Source organism: Colobus angolensis, unplaced genomic scaffold (assembly GCF_000951035.1).
Source record: "Colobus angolensis palliatus isolate OR3802 unplaced genomic scaffold, Cang.pa_1.0 Scaffold27, whole genome shotgun sequence".
Classification (NCBI taxonomy): Eukaryota; Metazoa; Chordata; class Mammalia; order Primates; family Cercopithecidae; genus Colobus; species Colobus angolensis.
In genome coordinates this window covers 2,900,658-2,919,502 of record NW_012115932.1, presented here as the reverse complement: position 1 = coordinate 2,919,502, position 18,845 = coordinate 2,900,658, and the positions used below count along the sequence as shown (strand labels likewise).

General features: G+C 44.1%; 1 long non-coding RNA gene across 1 annotated transcript; it reads right to left on the bottom strand.

Annotated features, from left to right (window-relative positions):
* Window positions 1-1,290: 1,290 nt before the first annotated feature.
* Window positions 1,291-18,290, bottom strand: LOC105515780. The gene is made up of 3 exons (XR_001002387.1): window positions 17,935-18,290; window positions 6,739-6,878; window positions 1,291-3,664 (listed from the first exon to the last, which is right to left on the bottom strand). It is a non-coding gene; the product is annotated as an uncharacterized LOC105515780 (long non-coding RNA).
* Between the last annotated feature and the right edge of the window lie 555 nt (window positions 18,291-18,845).

Sequence of the window (18,845 nt, the reverse complement as noted above, 5' to 3'; positions counted from 1 at the left end):
GCGACAGAGCGAGACTCCATCTCACAAAAATAAATACATTAATTAATTAATTTAAAAAAATAGCTTAACTTTCTTTTTTTCCTCTGGCTGTTTTAAATATTTTTCTCTTTACTTTTGTTTTTCTGCAATTTTACTATAGTGCATCTAGTTGCAGATTTTATTTTACTTGCTTGGGGTTCCCTGGATCTCCTCAATTTATAGATTAACATGTTCCTTCAATTCTGGAAAATTCTCAGCCATTTTCTCTGCAAACATTTCCTGCACCACATCTTCTCTTTCCTCTCCTCCCAAGGACACGATGTTAGATTTCTCACTATATCCTTCTTGTGTCTTACTCTCGTTTTTATTTTTCCTGTTCCATGTTTCAGTTGGATAGTTTAATATATCTTTCCATTCATTAATTCTCTCTTATCCAATCTGCTGTCAAATCCATTCACTGAGTTCTTAACATTATTTTAGTCTTTATTTATAAAAATTATTTCTTTTTCAAATCTGGTATGACAAATTTTATAGTTTTTCTGTTTCCTGCAGATATTGTAGAGTTTGTCATTTACTCCTTTAAACATGGTAACTATGGTGATATTTTAGTCTGTATGATACTTTCAGTACAGGAGGGGAGTGCAAATATTTCTGCTTTCTGTTGATTCTGCAGATTCTCATTGAAATCCTAGCTTAATTTGAGGAGGTCTCCTAAAGATTTCCCACCTTGGATGGCTTTGAGCCCTGACCTTTGCTGCCTCTCTCCATGCAACCCCTGAGCAGAGCCCAAGTGAACAATAGCCAGCAATGCTTTCAGGCCTAAGTGCTTTCGTGTCTGATATTCCAGTTGTTTTTCTGGTTACGAGTCTGTCTCCCCAAATTGTCCTGGGAACTTCCGACTGCTGTTTTTTTCTTTTCAGTTGAGTTCAAAATTATTTTGACCTGTGTGTGTGTGTGTGTGTGTGTGTGTCTGTATGTTGGTAGTAGATGGTTGATTCGAATGACCCAGCCGCCATGACTGGAAACCAGAAGCTCAATGATACTATTTTGGTCTTTCACATTCTTGAGTATATCCAAGTTGGCATGATATTCCCACAACATGATGGAATTTGAGTGCTTAATTGCATGTGAAGTACTCTGGATAGGATTATGGACTAGCATCAAGGAAAAGGAAGGGGAAATTAACTTTGCTTAAATTTCTTATCTAATCCTAGTTATTTAAGAATATTATCCAAGTCCTTATTGAACAACAACCGTTTGCAAGTCTCAAGACAGTGTGAGTTCCACAAATCTTAACTGAACTCGTAGTCTAAGTGCCAGCATATTTACTGGAGATAGATTTATTTAAAGAATCAGATTTGTGAATGGAAGCCTCCAAAACCACAAAATTTAAAAATCAACAATTGCTCTTGCTTATTAGAAGGAGGCTGTATTTTTATATTTTAAAAATATCAATGCTTCTCACACATGCCCTTATGCAAAATTAATGAAATAGAATATTTTTATCAAAATACTAAAAATAACTATGCTTTTAAAACTAAGACTACTGTGAAGACTAAAAAAATTTTGAATTCAAATTACAAAATCATTTGGTCTGAAAACATAAGGTACTCCACATTTTACCTGTTGTAAAGTTTAAAGTCCTTGTGAGCAATTTGAAGTGTCAACTTTCCTACTGATGTGGCCTACATATTTCAAAATCCAATCTCTATTCTGTTTAATAGTAGGTGCTTTCTGAAGGCTATAGTCCATCACACAAGAAAATACTTCTTCTCACTTGTACAACACATGTGTTCATGCCATTCAATTTTAGAGTACAAATACTATGTCGACTGGTCTTCATTTTCTTGAAAAGCTAAGCGAGGTAAAAAATAATAGCCATAACGTACAGATCACAAAAAAAGTTATTTCTTTTCCACGTGGTTTCCAACAGCCATGATGAAGCCAGCATTGGGTGCTGAGTGTGTGTCATGTGGGCTTTCCAGGGCTCAGAGCAGCTGTGCTCAGCAGCAAGGACATCGTTCCTCAGGTTGCTTAAGAAGTCAAACCCAGGCTGGGTGCGGTGGCTCATGCCTGTAATCCCCGTACTTTGGGAGGTCGAGGCAGGCGGATCACGAGGTCAGGAGTTCAAGACCAGCCTGACCAACATGGTGAAACCCCGTCTCTACTAAAAATACAAAAATTAGCCGGCCTGGTGGAGTGCGCCTGTAATACCAGTTACTCAGGAGCCTGAGGCAGGAGAATTGCTTGAACCCTGGAGGTGGAGGTTGTATTGAGCCGAGACCACACCACTGCACTCCAGCCTGGGTGACAGAGCGAGACTTGGTCTCAAAGAAAAAATAAAAAATAGAAGTCAAACCCTGCTTCTCCTGACCCTATAGCCTCTACATGCTCCACCTTGATTTCTAGAGGCTTGAGACCCCAAATGTCCCTTCTGTAGCTTAATCAAATCATCTGGGGTGGTTTCTCAACGTTACTTTTGCACGTATACTCAGAAATGGGTATCTCAAAGGGGAAACCGAATCTTTTTCTTGAGAGGCAGCATGGTGGAGTGGTGGCCTCGGGCGTGGTCTGGGATCCAATGCTGACTTCACCACCTACTGTCTTATGATCTTAGATAAACTATCTCATCCCTCTGTGCCTCAGTTTACTCATTTGTTAGAAGAGATAATGATTGCTTCCACTTCATAGACTTGCCATGAGGAATAAATGAGGTCATAAACAGAAAGAATTTAGACCAGTTTGGCATATAAAAAGTGCTCAACAAATTTTGTGATGTTATTATTCAGACTTGAGAAATGTTGTGCAGAGCTTTGGTTAACTCACCTGGGGAGAGGAATATTCTTGAGAGAGAGTTTTGAATGTAGTTCAGAAATAATTAAATGCGTTCCTTGATTGAAATAGAAAGGCAATTAAGACAATGAAGTATTTTTCTCTGTCGTATCTAGGACATATTTTCTCATTTTCCTTTTGTAATGGAAAAATGTGAAACTCGGTGAAACTTTCTCAGAGTAGTGACAAATTACTCATTCTGAGGTCAATTGTTCCCCAACAAATATGTTTCAAACAGGGAAGGTGGGTAAGATTCTAGAGGTCTCAGAATTCAATGCTGGGGTAGAATGATGTTTAGGACTCAGGCAGCCCAGATTACTGGTGTTGCCAGCCATATGATTTTGGAAAAGCTCTTTAATCCCTCTGGGTCTCAGGCTTCCTAATTATAAACTAGGGGTAAAAATATCCACCCACAATGGTGATGGTGTTAGGATGACAGGAGGCAAGCTGCGACTGTTATTACACGGTAGCTGAGCAAAAACCCACAACTGAGTTTACAATGGGTTCCAGGGACTGACTATAATAAGCAGCAATGTGTTCACATAAAATGGACTCAGTAGCCAAGCTTCCTTCATTCTACTCAAGAAAATCATCTCATAGGCCACGTGCAGCGGCTCACACCTGTAATCCCAGTCCTTTGGGAGGCCGAGGCAAGCGGATCACCTGAGGTCAGGAGTTCAAGACCAGTCTGACCAATATGGTGAAACCCCGTCTCTACTAAAAATACAAAAATTAGCTGGGCATGGTGGCAGGCGCCCATAATCCCAGCAACTCAGGAGGCCGAGGCAGGAGAATCGCTTGAACCTGGAGGTGGAGTTTGCAGTGAGCCAATATCGTGCTATTGCACTCCAACCTGGGTGACAAGGAAAAAAAAAAAAGAAAGAAAGAAAGAAAGAAAATCGTCTCACAGATACATGTATCTTGTTATCTGGGATGGGGCACAAAACATCCCAAATATGTGTCTAGGAAAAGGGCAGTGGAATGAAGGAGGGGGAGGCAGTGACAACCTAGAATGTTATAGATGCTGTATCCATTAATCTCTTCATGCACATCTTTATTTTTCTGATGGGAATTATATTTATTTCATTAATGGGTATTGGGGAGGCTCTGGAGAGGGTAAACAGATGAATAATCCACAGTCCCCATCTTTAAAAGAACTGTAGGGAGAAAAGGGAAGTGTGGTATTTACAGAAAGCCATCTACGTGTTTAAGCATTATATCAGAGTAGGCTATTGTCAAACAGCTCTGAAATTTCAATGACTTAACACAATAGATGTTCATGTCTTGCTCATACAAAATCTATTTCCTCATGTAGTAGTTTATGGACACAAACGCCTTCCATTTTCTGACTCTGGGATACCCTAGTGTGGGAGTCAGCACACTGTGGCTCACGGGTCAATTCCAACCTACCTACTGTTTTTCTTTTTTTTTTTTGAAACAGAGTTTCCCAGATTGTAGTGCAGTGGCGCAATCTCATGTTACTGCAACCTCTGCCTCCCAGGTTCAAGCAATTCTCCTGCCTCAGCCTCCTGAGTAGCTGGGATTAGAGGTGCATGCCACCACGCCCGGCTAATTTTTGTATTTTTACTAGAGGTGGGGTTTCACCATGTTGATCAGGCTGGTCTTGAACTCCTGACCTCATGATCCGCCCATCTCAGCCAACCTACTGTTTTTAAACATTTTTTTGTAAATCAAGTTTTATTGGAAGACAGTCACACCTATTCACTTCCCTTTCATTTGTGCTTTGTAGCTGCTCTCACATTGCAATGGTAGAGTGAAGCAGTTGTGACAGAGACTGTATGGTCCACGAAGGTTAAAATATTTACCATCTGTCCCATTACAGGGAAAATTTGCTAAGTCTTGCCAGAGGGCATCAGAGTCCAGTGTTAGATTCTCTGATTTAGCCCACAGGAGGAAGAGAAAAAGAGTGGAAGATTATGCAGGAGGATTGATGGACTATGTCTGGAAATGGCTTTCTTCAATCTCACCTCACCCTGACTTCAATGGAAGCCAGGAAATGCAGCCTTGCTATTGCCCAGAAGGAAAATGCAAAGCAGTTCTCCACAGACTGGTACTGTGCTAGACTCTTCCATTCACTCTTCTTTTTGTTCATCAAAACAACTCTTTAAGCTGGGCATGGTAGCCTGAGCCTATAGTCCTAGCAACTTGGGAGGCTGAGGCAGGAGGCTCACTTGAGCCCAGGAGTTTGAGGCTGCTATGATCTTTGATCACACCTGTTAACAGCCACTGCACTCCAGCTTGGCCAACATAGACCTTGTCTCTAAAAAACAATCAAGCAAACAAAAACCAAAGACAGAACTGCTTTGCAAATAAGTTATCTGAGGTTCAGAGAGGTTAAGCAACTTGCCTCAAGGTTACCCAGCATCAAAATAGTTGTAGTAGTGATAAGATTCTCATCATACTTGTGATATTCTTTCTGAAAAATCTTTTTTAATTGTGGTAAAATATAGTAATACTTAACATGACATGTACCCCTCTAACTGTTTTTAAAGTGTGCACTTCAGTGGCATCTGAAATGTGTTCTTGAGGGTGGGAAGCTTCCTAGTTGTTAGTAAGAAATTTAAAACTTAGGGTTTCATTTCAATGATAATCTTAAAAAGTTAAACAGATTCATCTGGGCAATACCTTTAAACTGAAGACTGACATGAAATTTCTGAGCTTAAGTTTTAGTTTATGTTTACTGGTGCCAACGGTAATTCTGAATTGTCATAGGCTGGTAAGAAGGGGCTGAAATGGATTTGATACTGAAATTATTCCTTTAAGCTTTTCCTATATACTATGAGCTAAGGAATGTTTTGTGGTAGTTTACAAAGAGAGAAAAGTGGTAGAAGAATTAAGCGATACAAATGACATAACTATAAAGGCATGCCATATCCAAAAGAATCTACTCCATTGAATTCAAAGCAATGTTGATATTTGAGAGGTAATTCAGTTTCCACAAAACAATGTCATCTGCATATTTTATTATTGTTTACTTATAAATCATTGGTTTTGTGGGATTTTTCTTCTTCATTTAGTTTGCAGTTTAGTTTCACCATTGTTTAAGCATTGTTATGCATGAAGAAATGATCTCTAGTTTTATGCTTGCACATATTTAAGTTACATAATAAAATTAATTTAAATAAAAACATGAGAGGTCTAGAAGAATACTTTCTCCTTGAAAGGTATGTGTCTATGGCTGAAGTATAAGAGTGTCTACCCTACAAAGATAGTTCTCTTTTACAAAAGATTTAAATTTGAATTAGGAAACTGTGCCAATGAAGACAAGCTAAGTTCAGATGCAATAACAAGCAAGCCAGAAATTCCAGTGGCTTAAACCACTTGCTTACATTAAATCCATTGCATACTGGTAAAGAGCTCACGGTGCTTCTGTCTGCCTACAAACTCTTCTTGGCATTAAAATATTCCATTTACTGAACAAAAACAGCACATGATAAACTGTTCAGAAAGGAAACTTGTTTTCACTTTTCAGGGACGGACATCTGTATGGCCCTATAGGCATATATGGTCCAAGAAACTTCTGCCAGTTTCTTCTAAATGTCTGCCTACAAACTTCTCTTTGTGATAAAATCTTCCATTCACTGAGCAAAAACTACATGATGAAGTGTTCAGAAAAAAAAGTTTGTTAATAGTTTTCAGTCCTGGATAACTGTATGGCTCTATAGACACAAATGGGTTTAAGAAACCTCTGCTAGCTTCTTCTACATGTCTGCCTATAAAATCATCTTAGTGTTAAAATCTTCTGTTCATGGAAAGAAAACAGTGCATGATGAACTGCTCAGAAAAGAAGCTTGTTTTTACTTTTCAGGGCTGGATATCTGTACGGGTATCAGGACCCAAACTGATGGATCTAATCTCAATAATATTTCTGGTTGAGGAGAACACGTGCTCTGGGGGTTCTCTCACCTGCAGATGAATGTGCTGGATCAATTAAGTCAGATGACCGCGCCGAACTTCTAGAAGAGGAGCATAGTCCTCAGGTGCGGCCAGGATAAGAGTGAACCAGGCATCTGTTACCAGCAATCATGTCTGCAACAGAAAGCGTCCTGCATCTTTTTATAAAAAAGTGCTCCATGGCATTCTTCTGACACTTTCTATTCCCTACTAAAGCTTCAGACAGCTTTCTAAATTTCATAGGCAGCTGTGGCTTTTGAGTTACACCCCAAATCTGGTGCTTCTTAGCCACACAGTATGGGCAGATCTAAACATGTTTCTCCTCTGTGAAACGGGGCAGAAATGTCAGTTGCATGGTGTGTTGCAAGAAGTCAAGGCAGTAACTCATGTGAAACTTCTTTGTCAAATTTAAATTATTATCCAAATGAAAATATTATAGCAGTATTATTCTTGGCAGTCAATCATGCCACACCAAGGATAAAGAATAGACAGTAATGATTTCACCCTATAGCACTCATCACACAATCAATATTTTCTCACAAAAGTTTCCTGAAAATCCACAGAAAAACTCTTTAGGTTATCAGATAATGAAACCTATAGAGAATAGCTCTTCAATATACAAGCAAATTTCTCCTCTTGGATAGAAAATGACAAAGCATTTTACATGGCCCCAAACCTACATAGCACACTTTTCTAGCAGATGTCCACGTTTAAAAGATTTGAGGTTTAAGGAAAGAAGTACTGTTTTGCCTAAGAAACAGTTGTTTTAAGTTGAGATCAGTATGAAAAAGTGAAAAAAGATTCACAAAATAGTGTTGGGGATGGAGACACAGGAAGATTTTTATACTGTAGCATCAACTCTGAAACTGCTGTCACCCAGATACCTCAAAATTCTAGCTTAGTAGAACTGAGTGGTACCCTGAAGTTCATGTTGTCTACTCTTGTTTTCTAGGTGTCTTATTCAGCTCAGACAGCTATAACAAAATACCACAAACTAGGTGGCTTAAGCAATGAACATTTATTCCTCACCATTCTGGAAGTCGGGAAGAGTGAGATCAGGATGCCAACATGATGAAGTTCTGGTGAGGGCTCTCTTCCTGGCTTGCAGACAGCTGCCTTCTTGTTGTGTCCACGTATGGCAGGGAGAGACAGACAGAGAGAGAGAGAGAGACAGATGGAGAGTGCACGCTAGCTTTAGTCTCTACCTCTTCTTTTAAGGACACTAATCCCACCCTTATGGCCTCATCTTAACTTAATTACCTCCTAATTATCTTTGGGAAGTAATACCATCACATTGTGCATTTGAGTTTCAATATATGAATTTGGCAGGGCAGAGAGGAGCAGGGCAAGGCTGAAACATTCAGTCAGTAACACCACATGAGGAAAAGAAGATCTGGAAAAATTAAATGACTTGCCCTAGATCATGTTATTAAATTCATGTTCATTAATCAAATATTTTTCCTTTTCACCAATCTGAAATTATAGAATTGAACATGATGCAGAGAGAAAAGTTCCTTTACTTCTGCATACAGTTGCTAATAAAGCCTTTTACCTTTTGAGATGGTTCTGTCTCTGTCACTCAGGCTGGAGTGCAGTGGTATGATCTTGACTTGCTGCGACCTCCGCCTGCTGGGTTCAAGCGATTCTCCTGCCTCAGCCTCCTGAGTAGCTGGGACTACAGGCATGTGCAACCATGCCTGCTAATTTTTGTATTTTTAGTAGGGACAGGGTTTCATCATGTTGACCAGGCTGGTCTCGAACTCCTGGCCTCAGGTGATCCTCCCGCCTCAGCTTCCCAAAGTGCTGGGATTACAGGCATGAGCCACCATGCCTGGCCAATTGCTCATAAAGTCTTTTCTAATCAAACCCTATGTAACTCACTTCATGATGTATCTGCAAGTGGACTAAGGACCCACTGAATATTCTTGTCGAGGTCTAGCAATAATTCTGAGATTCCTTTTAAGTATTTGTAAAATCTAGTTGTTTTCCTTATTTCAGAGGGTTCCAGATGTTTTGACCCTGGGGAAATGTACGAATAGATTAAGAAAATACGATTCAGATTTCTAGTTGAATGATTTCATTAGCTGATTATTTTATTTAATTAGACATGCAAGTCTACTTTTCACTCTAGGAGAAGAATTTTCAAATTGTCTCCCAAAAAGAAAAGAAAAGATGAGTTTCCTTTCTAAGTATATTAGTCAGGAGAGGCTAGGTTATACTGAAGTACAGAAAAATCTCTGGGATTTACAGTAACAAAGGATTATTTCTCATTCTTGCTAAACATCTGTGGGTGTCAGAGAGGTCTCCACTCCACACGTCTGTGCCAGGGGTGGGATGCTGATGGAAACTCCATCTGGGGGGCAGCAACAGCTGTGCCACTGGGAAAGGGATTTGGTAAACTGCACACTGGCTCTTCATGGTTCTGCCTGTAAGTGCCACATCTCACTTCTGCTAATACATTATTTGCCAGGTTAAATCACAGGATCACAGCTAAATGCAGAGGGGTCAGAATACTTCCATCCTTCTATGCACCTGGAAGAAGAAAACCCAAAGTTTTGGTGAACATCTCTAATGGCCACCGTACTAGGAATAAAAAAGGAAAACAGAATACACCCCAACTTTGTCAAAACGCCAGTGTCTCACACCATCAATATGAATCAAATTCCCAAATATCCATCAGCTATACAATAAAATATCTTAACACATTAATAGAGTTTCCTGAATTCATTTCTTCATCTCTAACAAGAGAATTGCATAGAATGGAAAGCAAGTACAATAAAGTAAACTAAATTGGGGCTGGGGTGAAGTTTCTAGAAATGGCCTGTGGGCCAGCAAAATGTGGAGGCATGTTTATACCTTTTATGGATTTTATTAGTCTCATTTCTCAGAGGAGAAGTCATGTGTTTATGACATGCCAATACTGGTCAACAGTCTTTCCAAAATAATTGGACAGTAGGAAAGTTATAGCTGTAGCAGGGGAAAAAGTTCATTTTCACCTAAATTGCCAATAGGAATATTTGTTTAATGAGTCACTCTAGAAAGAGATGTTACATCTTTAAAACTTAACCTTTTTGGGAAATATCTTAAGGTCTAGAATATGTTCAGACAAACTTCATTTGTTTCTTTTATTTGGATACAATCATTTGCTTAGACATGTATTTTTAAACTTTTAATATACTAGTAGTAATACATTATTTTATTTGAGTTTTCTTTTATTTGGATACAATCATTTGCTTAGACATATATTTTTAAACTTTTAATGTATTGGTAGCAACAAAGTTTTCACGTAGGGAAACACTTAAACTAGCTCAGAATCTCCCCTAAATTAAAAAATAGAGTTTTGTACTTTCCAGAATAATAAGCATTTTTTTCTTTTTCTCTTTTCTTTTCTTTTTTCTTTTTTTTTTTTTTTGAGGCGGAGTTTTGTTCTTGTTGCCCAGGTGGAGTGAAATGGTGCGATCTCGGCTCACTGCAACCTCTGCCTCCTGGGTTCAAGCGATTCTCCTGCCTCAGCCTCCCAAGTAGGTGGGATTACAGGCACCCGTCACCATGCCCAGCTAATTTTTTGTATTTTTAGTAGAGACAGGGTTTTGCCATATTGGCCAGGCTGGTCTCAAACTCCTGATCTCAGATTATCCGACCGCCTTGGCCTCCCAAAGTGCTGGGATTACAGGAGTGAGACACCGTGCCTGGCCAATAAGTACTTTTATAGACTTTCTTTAAATCTTTCTTGATAAAGAGCTACAAAGCAAGAGGAAATTATGAGAGGCAAAGTTTGCTGGTTTACTGTTTTATTTTATCTCTCCCCACTATCCCTTAAATATTTGTAACAGAGCAAGGTTAACATTAACACCCTAACCACCATAAACTAAAAATATTTATTACACAATTCATGTCTAAGATGCAAATGAATATATAACAGTAAGATGATTTCATACAGAGGTACAGTGAATTCTGTGTGACTAGGGTAAGTCAATTTTGTGTTTTAGTTTTTTTTTTTGTGTGTGTGTGTTTTAGTAGTTTTGAGTTATTATAATTAACTGAGTAATGACTAGAATGCTATATATCATGTAATTCACATTGTTTTTCTCATTTAATCTCCACAGTAAATCTACTTTTAGAACTGAGGAAACTGAGGATGAAGTGACTTGACCAAGGTCTCCTAGCTACTTAGCAGAGGAATACTCGAGAATAATAATTGCGGTGACATTTCAATCAAAATATGTGATAATTGCAGTGCTTTCCCACACCCAAGTCTCTAGGAGAAGAAATAATTTAAATGATACATTTATTCATAAACACACAAGTACTCATTATGTGTCTTTTCCTATCACAAAGCCCATGAGAGTTGAATAAGTCTGCAAGACAGAGGCTAAGAAAAGTTGGCTCTGGCATCAGACAGGCTGACTTGGGTGAGGCTCTGCAATGGTACCTTGGATGGGTACTTATTTTCTCTAACCTCAGTTTCTTCATCTGCAAAATGGGAAACAATATTGGTGCTTTCCTCATGGTTTTGCTAGGAAAATGATATAAGACAATATGTTTTTGTGCAGTACCGTGCATTAAACGCTCCATAGCATGCACTTGATATATACTAGGCTTTATTGTTGGATAAACAAAGATAGTCATGGCTCCTCTCAGAGGAGCTCCCTGATTAGGGAGAGGAGAGAAACGTTTAAATAGCGTTTCCTGTCCAATGTGATGCGAGCAGTAGGGAAACCAGGGAAAGGCACGAATGACTACCTTGGAAAAGTCTAAAAAGGTTTCATAGAGGTGACCTTTGAGCTGGTGATTATAGGGGGAGCAGTGCTTCACCGGATGGAGAAGGAGGTAGACATTCCGGCTATGTCCAAATGTGGGGTGGAAAGGCGTGTTTGGGGGCCTCAATACTCAGGATAAGGGAACATTGGAGCGAGAGAAAGGGAAATAATGAAAGTGCATGGAAAACCACTAAGGGTGGGACCTTGGGGGCTTGGACCCTAGAGGGCCAGTCTTCCGTGGCCATGAGGGAGGGAAACTGGAGGATCGCGAGGTGGCGCTGTGGCTCCACCTTAAGGGAAGATTCCGGAGCCCGCGGGTCACCCGCACTCCCAGGGCAGCCTCCGAGAGGTGGGGCAGCGCGGTCTTGGTGGGTTTGGCATCTTCACGGCAGTTGCCCAAAAAATGACGTTGATAAAGATAATAAATACATAAGCAAATAACCCGGAAGCGGTCCCTTTTAGGACACACGGCAAGCATCAATAATCAGAAACGGTCCGCGAGGAAGGAGTAAGAGCACGGAACTGTCCAGCAGGGACCGTTCCCAGTTCAGTCCGCGTAATCTGTGTGCCCGCAGCGGGAACCCGCATCGCCTGCCGGGAGCTGAGCTGTTGGCTAAGCCGCGTCTTCGGGCGGGTCCTGCGCCCTGCAGACGTCTCTCTACAGCCAAAGGCGTAGTAGTCTGCAAGCCTGCCCTTGGGCCCTCCGTCCACACCCTGCCTGGACCTAGATATTTTTGGACTTTTTTTTTTGCTGAATTTCATACGCACAAGTGTTCACAAAACCACGTATGAGTTCAGGCTTACACACGTGTACGCTGCTCTTGCAAAATACACACGGACTTTTGCACATGCACACCCCACTCACTTAAACTAGACACGTCTACACATGACAGGTGCACACACTAGACACATGCGCACTCACGCCTGTGTGCACCAATACCTTAAGCACCCACGCACACATCCAGCCAAGTGCGCACTGTCACTTACTGGCACACACACTTACTGCACCGGCCCACAAATGTACAGCCACTTTTCGCACATGCAAACATATTTGCACACACATATCATACACATCTCGCATCCCAGTAGCCAACAAAGACCTCGCAGCACGCAACGGTGTGTAAATATCCAGCAAATTGCCCCTCGAAGGAAGTATGCGTGCAAACTTTTTGTTATCCAGGCATCTCGAGCTTGTCTGCTAAATTCGCGTTCCCTCCTCCAACTTTCCCCTGAGTAAATAGGCCTGTTAGTCCCTGTCTCCCCTCTGAGAATGTTTTAAGGCCAAGGTTTCTTCCATAAGGTTTGCGCTACGGAAGGGATGCTAATTTTCAAATCGCTGGGAAGCTTCCTTCTCCCACCCCAGAGCCTCCTTCTACCGAGGGAGCAGGGACCTTCCCAGACAGGACTCCAATCTCGTGGGCTAGCAGACTGTGGGCAAGGGCCACTGGGTGGGATATGACGCGCCCTGGGGCATCCTCTGACTTAAAGATCCTTTCCGGCAATGCCCCCAACTGTATTCTCCCGACTCAGAATGACTTCAGCTTTTAGTTATCTATGGTCATTCTAGGGCAGAATCAGCATCTCCTCCATTAAAGCACAACCGCAAGTGTCCAGATTTCTGTCCTTCGATGGGCATCAGGAACATCCCTGCAAAGTCAGATACTTAGTCTGTTCCAACTGGCGAGCTTGCGTGAGCTCTAAGATCTCAGCTAGGACTGGGAGAGAGAAGTGACTGATAGGAGGTCACATAGTAAATGTGGCAGAGCCGGGGCCCCGGGCTGGCACGTCCCTGGCGTCCTCTGTCCCTGCGGGCCAGGAGAGAGAAGCACATCAGTAACTGACCACGTGAATGCGCACTCAGTACGCGCATTAGTTAGGACGTTTCATAATCTTCCCATTTTCTCTCTCTCCTCTGCTCCCTGCCCTCGGGAGGCATCGTGCACGCTCGCTCCTTTCTCCTCCCGGTTGCGGAACCCGGGCCCAAGGGCTCCCCAGCCAAAGGACACTTGAGCGTTTGGGGGCAAGAGATTCGCACCACAGCTGGGTGGACTGTTTGGCTCTATATTTAAGGGGACAGGCTCTGGCGATATTCAGGCTTGGCGACTTTATTAACTGTTGGCCGTGGACAAGTTTTGCAACTTCGCTCACAGGGCCTCAGTTTGCTCACCTGAAAAACGCGGAGTGGTCTTATCTGCCGTGGTCTGTGGCGGATATTCAGTGAGTTCCTGCCCTTAAAGCCTTCAACAAATGGGATCTATTATTATCTGGGGCCGCCCCGGGGTGGGGAAGCCGAGAGAGTCGGCAGGCTCGCCCCGGAAAGATCTGTAGGAACCCCTTGCCCCAGTCTTCTGGCCCTAATCAAATTAAGCGCTCCCAGCCGGGGACAGAGCCCCGCGGTGTTGTTTGCTTGGTCTCTGTCTTCTAGCCGTCTGTGGGTGTCTTTGTCCTTCTCTAGGCCTCAGTTTCCCTGTATGTACCATGGGGGGAGTGGGAGGTGAAGTTGGGCTCCCAGGATCGGGAAGTATCGGTCATACTGGGCCAGGAAAGGTGGCCCTCTCTGGAGCGCAGGGAGTCGGAAACAGAAATCAGATTCTGGATTTCCAGTGGACCCCTGGCCTGCTACTCCCAAGCGTTCCCCGAGGACTGCGCGTGGAGCTCACCGAGGAAGAGAGCCACGGATTTGAGGGCTGGCGGTGTCTCACCGTGCTCCGCCACTCCCGCCATCTTCGGGGTGCAGTTCATGGGCCCCGCAGAGCTGTGCCCCCGCGCAGGTCCCGGCTTTCCCGGGCTCCGGGCCGCCACTCACTCTTATTCTCCACCGGGCAGCGCCGTGGCCCTTACGCCTCTCCACCTCAACCCCGACTCCAGGTTGCTGGTCGACTCCTCTGGAGCGGCCGCAATCTGAGGGACTTTGCTCCTAGGCTTAGGTCGTCCCATCTTTCTTTTCCCCTTTCCCTTCCAAACACTGAAGTAGGCATCTGTCCTCCCGCCTCGTTCAAAGCTGTCCCTGGCAGGTGGGGAGGGAAGGGGGCACGTCCGGGACGGTTTGCCCTTCTCGGGGCGCGCCCTCACAAGGCGAACGGAGATCAAGAGAATTTTCAAAGTGACAGGTCCCAAGTCTGGCCTCCTGGGGGCGGACGAGCAGAGACGATTCCCTCTTTTGCTGGGACCCTCCCACGGGTCTTAGTTTGGCTGTATGTATCTGGTCTCTTCTCTTTGGGGAGACCGGTGCGTTTCTACTGGAGCTCCCAAAGATTACTAGTAGATGTTGCCTTTCAGGAAGGGGAGTTGATTTCTCTGTGCCTCAAGAGGGTTGGGATAGCCAAGGAGCACAAGGTCAAGGTGGGAGTGGGTGGGTAGGGAGGGCTTGCACAGTGCCCTGGGCTTCCTCCAGGCCCAGGTCAAGAGATCCGGAGAGCTGGGCAGCCCTCGGAGCATCTGAGGAGCTGTGTGTCCTGAACTCCCATAGCTGCAGAAATTTTGAGGAGCTCAGCAGGGAAACTAGGGTCCAGGGGAAACCCCAACAGAGGTTTTTCTTTCCAAGTGTAAACTCTTTCTGCTGTCATTTTTTTCCCCCACGCAAAAGTCTTTTCCTCACTCATTCCTTCTCTTCCTTCTTTTTCTCTTGATAGTATATATTCAAAAATCAAGAGTTTCCAAATAACTTTAAATACGGATCCCAGGGACCAAAACAAGAGGTTGTGATTCTGTGGGTGAGGATAAGGCCTGGAAATCTGCATTTCTAACAACTGCCTGCACCCTTCCCCATGTGATTAGCCTGATGAACCGCAGTTTGGGGATTACTATTACAAACTACCCTAAAGTCAAATCACACATTTACTATAAAGCCCAGGCAATGCTGTACATACAAGAATATCTCTTTACAGGATACCTTTACTATAAAGTATATACCTAAGGTAATTGTGATGGATAGTGCTTGAAGTATCTGCTTTCAGGTATGATGGCAATCACCCTCTACACACATGCTTTGTCTCTGGAGGTGATGCTACCCTCACATGAAGATTTAGAGTATTTAAGAGGTTCTTTTTCAAAGTTTAAAATTACAATTGCTGGTTCAATATTCACCAGAGAAAATCCACAAAAAGTCTGTTGCTTTGCTGGCCTGGGTGTCATTTCCAGTTTTCTGTTACTCACTCTGCTCACTCTGTCTCTCTTCCGCCTTCTCTTTAGCCTCCTTCCTACTTAAACATTTATTACAGGATGAGAAAGCCAGGTTGAAAGCACAAGGACACCCAGAAGAAAAGCTATGAATACACTCTGCTTGATTAAAATAAAGCACACTCACCACCCCAGGTGAGGTATATGCTGTCTCTGCACAGCCAAAGGGAATTAGTCTTATCAAAATATTCCTGCCCCCTTTTATTTTTCTTCCTTCTCTAGCCTGGCAGGTATGGAAATTGCCTCCCTCATATTTAGTTCATGGAGAGACTGGCTCTGGGGTAGAAATTGAGCTGCTCAAGGCTTCTTGCTTTGTGCCACTTTCTCATTTGGGTCAGTCAGCTTCAGGCTCTCAACAAATGCTTCCTTTGCAGATGCTTCTAGATTCTGCTCGACCCCAGAAATCTATCTGCTGTGTGTCTCTTGCTGATCCTGGACCTGACGGTGTCTATGCTTTTCCTTTCCCTGGCACTTTTGTCATCTTCCTTTGGCAGTGATCTGCTCCCTTCTTGTGTGTCCCTCACCATTGGAGACATCCCACCAGACTCAGCTGGGTGTCCTGCAGTTGAGGACTGTTTACTGGAGAGTAAAATGGAGGTTCAGGCAGTTAAAGAGAAGGAGGCCTGGGCCTTTTGCCAGGGCTATATGGGACCCATTGATAGGATGGGTGGGCTTTGCCTCCTGATCTCCTTACCTTCCAGGATCCTCTCTGAGCTGGAGAATATGGCCCAGGCAGGGGGAGGGATTGACTCTGGGGACCCCCTTGGACCTGGAGCATCAGGTTAAGTTTGGAGTTTTGGAAAGTTTTTAGCAGGCCAAGTTTCAATTGTGCATTTAAATACTATAGAGACTGAAAATGTTCACATACCTGTCCCCACAAACCTACAACCCTTCAAGTCTCTCCACCATTATACCCTTCTTCAACATGAACGCTATGTTAGGAACCCTTGTAAATGCTATGGGGATCCAGAAAGATCAGACCAATCCCTTCAAGGAAGTCCTGGAAGAGATGGCATTAATTATGGTACCAGGGGAAAGTGCTCAACACACAAGAGATCTAAATTACACATGTGAGAGCTGGGCAGGCCTTGTGCACAGGAGATAAAGCAGTGTTTGAGGACAGTGGCCATGCACTGCAGGCCAGGACCACACTCTTTCATCCAGTTTAGGAATCAGGAAGTGGCTCCACTGCTCTGCCAAGAGCACAAAGCATAAGTCTTGTCTGTCTCTATTCAACATGGACATATGTACTTTTCCATCGCTGACCCCATGAGCTTCTTAAATCAAAGGACCAAGGAAGGCCAGCAGAAAGGGGACCTGGATTTCTGGCAGAGAATTTCCCCGAAAGAGTCCTTAGCAGATTTGGCTGCAGTCAGGGAGTTCCTTTGAGGGCAATGAAACAGAAGTTCACCATGTGCTTATTAGAGGTTACAACCTGCTAAAAAATGATGGGGCACATTACCCAGAAACTTCTAGCTATTTCCTTTGTCAGCCACAAAGATACATGCTGAAAGGCCTGAGGAAGGAGACAATTTCATCCTTTTTTCTTTCCTTCTTTCCTTCCATCTCTCCCATTTCCATTCGTTCCTCCTCCCTCTCTCCTTCTTTCTCTCTCCCTTCTTCTTTCCCATTTTCTCTTCCCCTTCTTCCTTTTTTCCCCTTCCCCTTTTCTTCTTTCCTCCCCACCTTCCTTCTCTTCTCCCCCCTCTCTTCTCTGCCTTTTCATATGGCAGAGACAGAGTTAGGAAGGATTTGTTCAAGCCCTCCTGTTTAACAGAAGAATAAAGGAGGATGAGAAAAACCCTGCACCAAATAACCAGCTAATCAAGGACGGCTAACATCGCTGTTGCTTTGGTAGTTACTCTAAAAACAAACAAACAAACAAACAAACTACTTGGGGTGGGGAATGAGGGGTTGGCATTTGAGAAGATTTAAAAACGCATCCTGACACAGCCCCAGTGACAGCATTCATTCCACCATTCACATATCTCGAGGACTGCCCGAGAGAGGTGAGCGTGTGAGTGAGAACAGTGCCCAACCCTGGCAGCCTCTAGGCTAGCGGCGGAAAGAGAAGCGTTTCAGAGGCCGGGGTGGGAGCAGAGCCTGGCCCCCAACTTCCTGGGAACACACAGCTCCTCATTTCCCCTGGCCCAGCGTCCATTCACCCCTCCCAGCGTGGAGGTCGTGCCCCTCCGCGAGTTACCAGCCCCGACCTCGCGCACCCATATTCCATCCCACCGCCCCCGCCTCAAAGCGAAGAGGTGGGCACCTGGGACGCGCGTCCTGCTTTTTCTGCCCGGGCTCTCCCGTCTCCTCCACTTTTGTCCCCGACGTCCCAGAACAGCGGAGCAGGACGCGGCATCAGCCCTCGGAGGGCGCAGCCTGTGAGCCTCCAGCGCGCTCAGGGCGCGGCGAGGATGCTAAAGGACTGCAATGGCCAGGATGCAGACCCCAAGCTCAAATTCCTGGGGAAGACACCCGCCTCCCTTTCCCTCTGTCCCCTCTCCGTCCTTGCTCGGACCCGCTCCTCCCCAGCCCAGACGCCAGTGCTCAGCGCTCCCTCGCTCGCCACTTTGCAAGGAACTTTGGCCGGCTCCCCTGCGCCACCGGGAGCGGGATGTTAATGAGAGAGCGTGGCCTGGCGCGGCGAGCTAGCCGGCTCCCGGGTCGCGATTGGCTGCGGCGGGGCGGAAAGATGTCGTTATGCAAATGAAGGGGCGGGGCTTCGAGGCGCGGGCCCCGCCTCCTCCCTTTGGGGTTAGTGTGCCTGTGTTTAGCTCTGGGGAGAGTCAAACTGGATTCCATAGGGAAAGCCTGCAAATCACTTCTATTTTAGCAAGGAGAAAACAGAATCTCCATCCAGCAGGGTCCACCCCTCTCTCTTTCTCCCTCTCCTCTCTCTCTATCTCTCTTTCCCTCCCCCCCTTTCCTCTCTCCCTCTCTCCCCTTCCCCCCACCCTCTCTGGTGTATCTGTCTACGGCAACGAGCGTCCTCCTCATCTACACGCAAAGGAAAGAAACATCTTTGGTTGGGAGAGAAGGAGGAAAAAAAGAGAGAGAGGAAAAAACTTGCCTGGTTGTGGAAAATGACACTTGAAGTAGCAAAGCCGGCAGCGCGAGTTGAGTCTATTGTTTCTTAAATTGCCATCAGGGTTTTTTTTTTTTTTTTTTTTTTTTTTT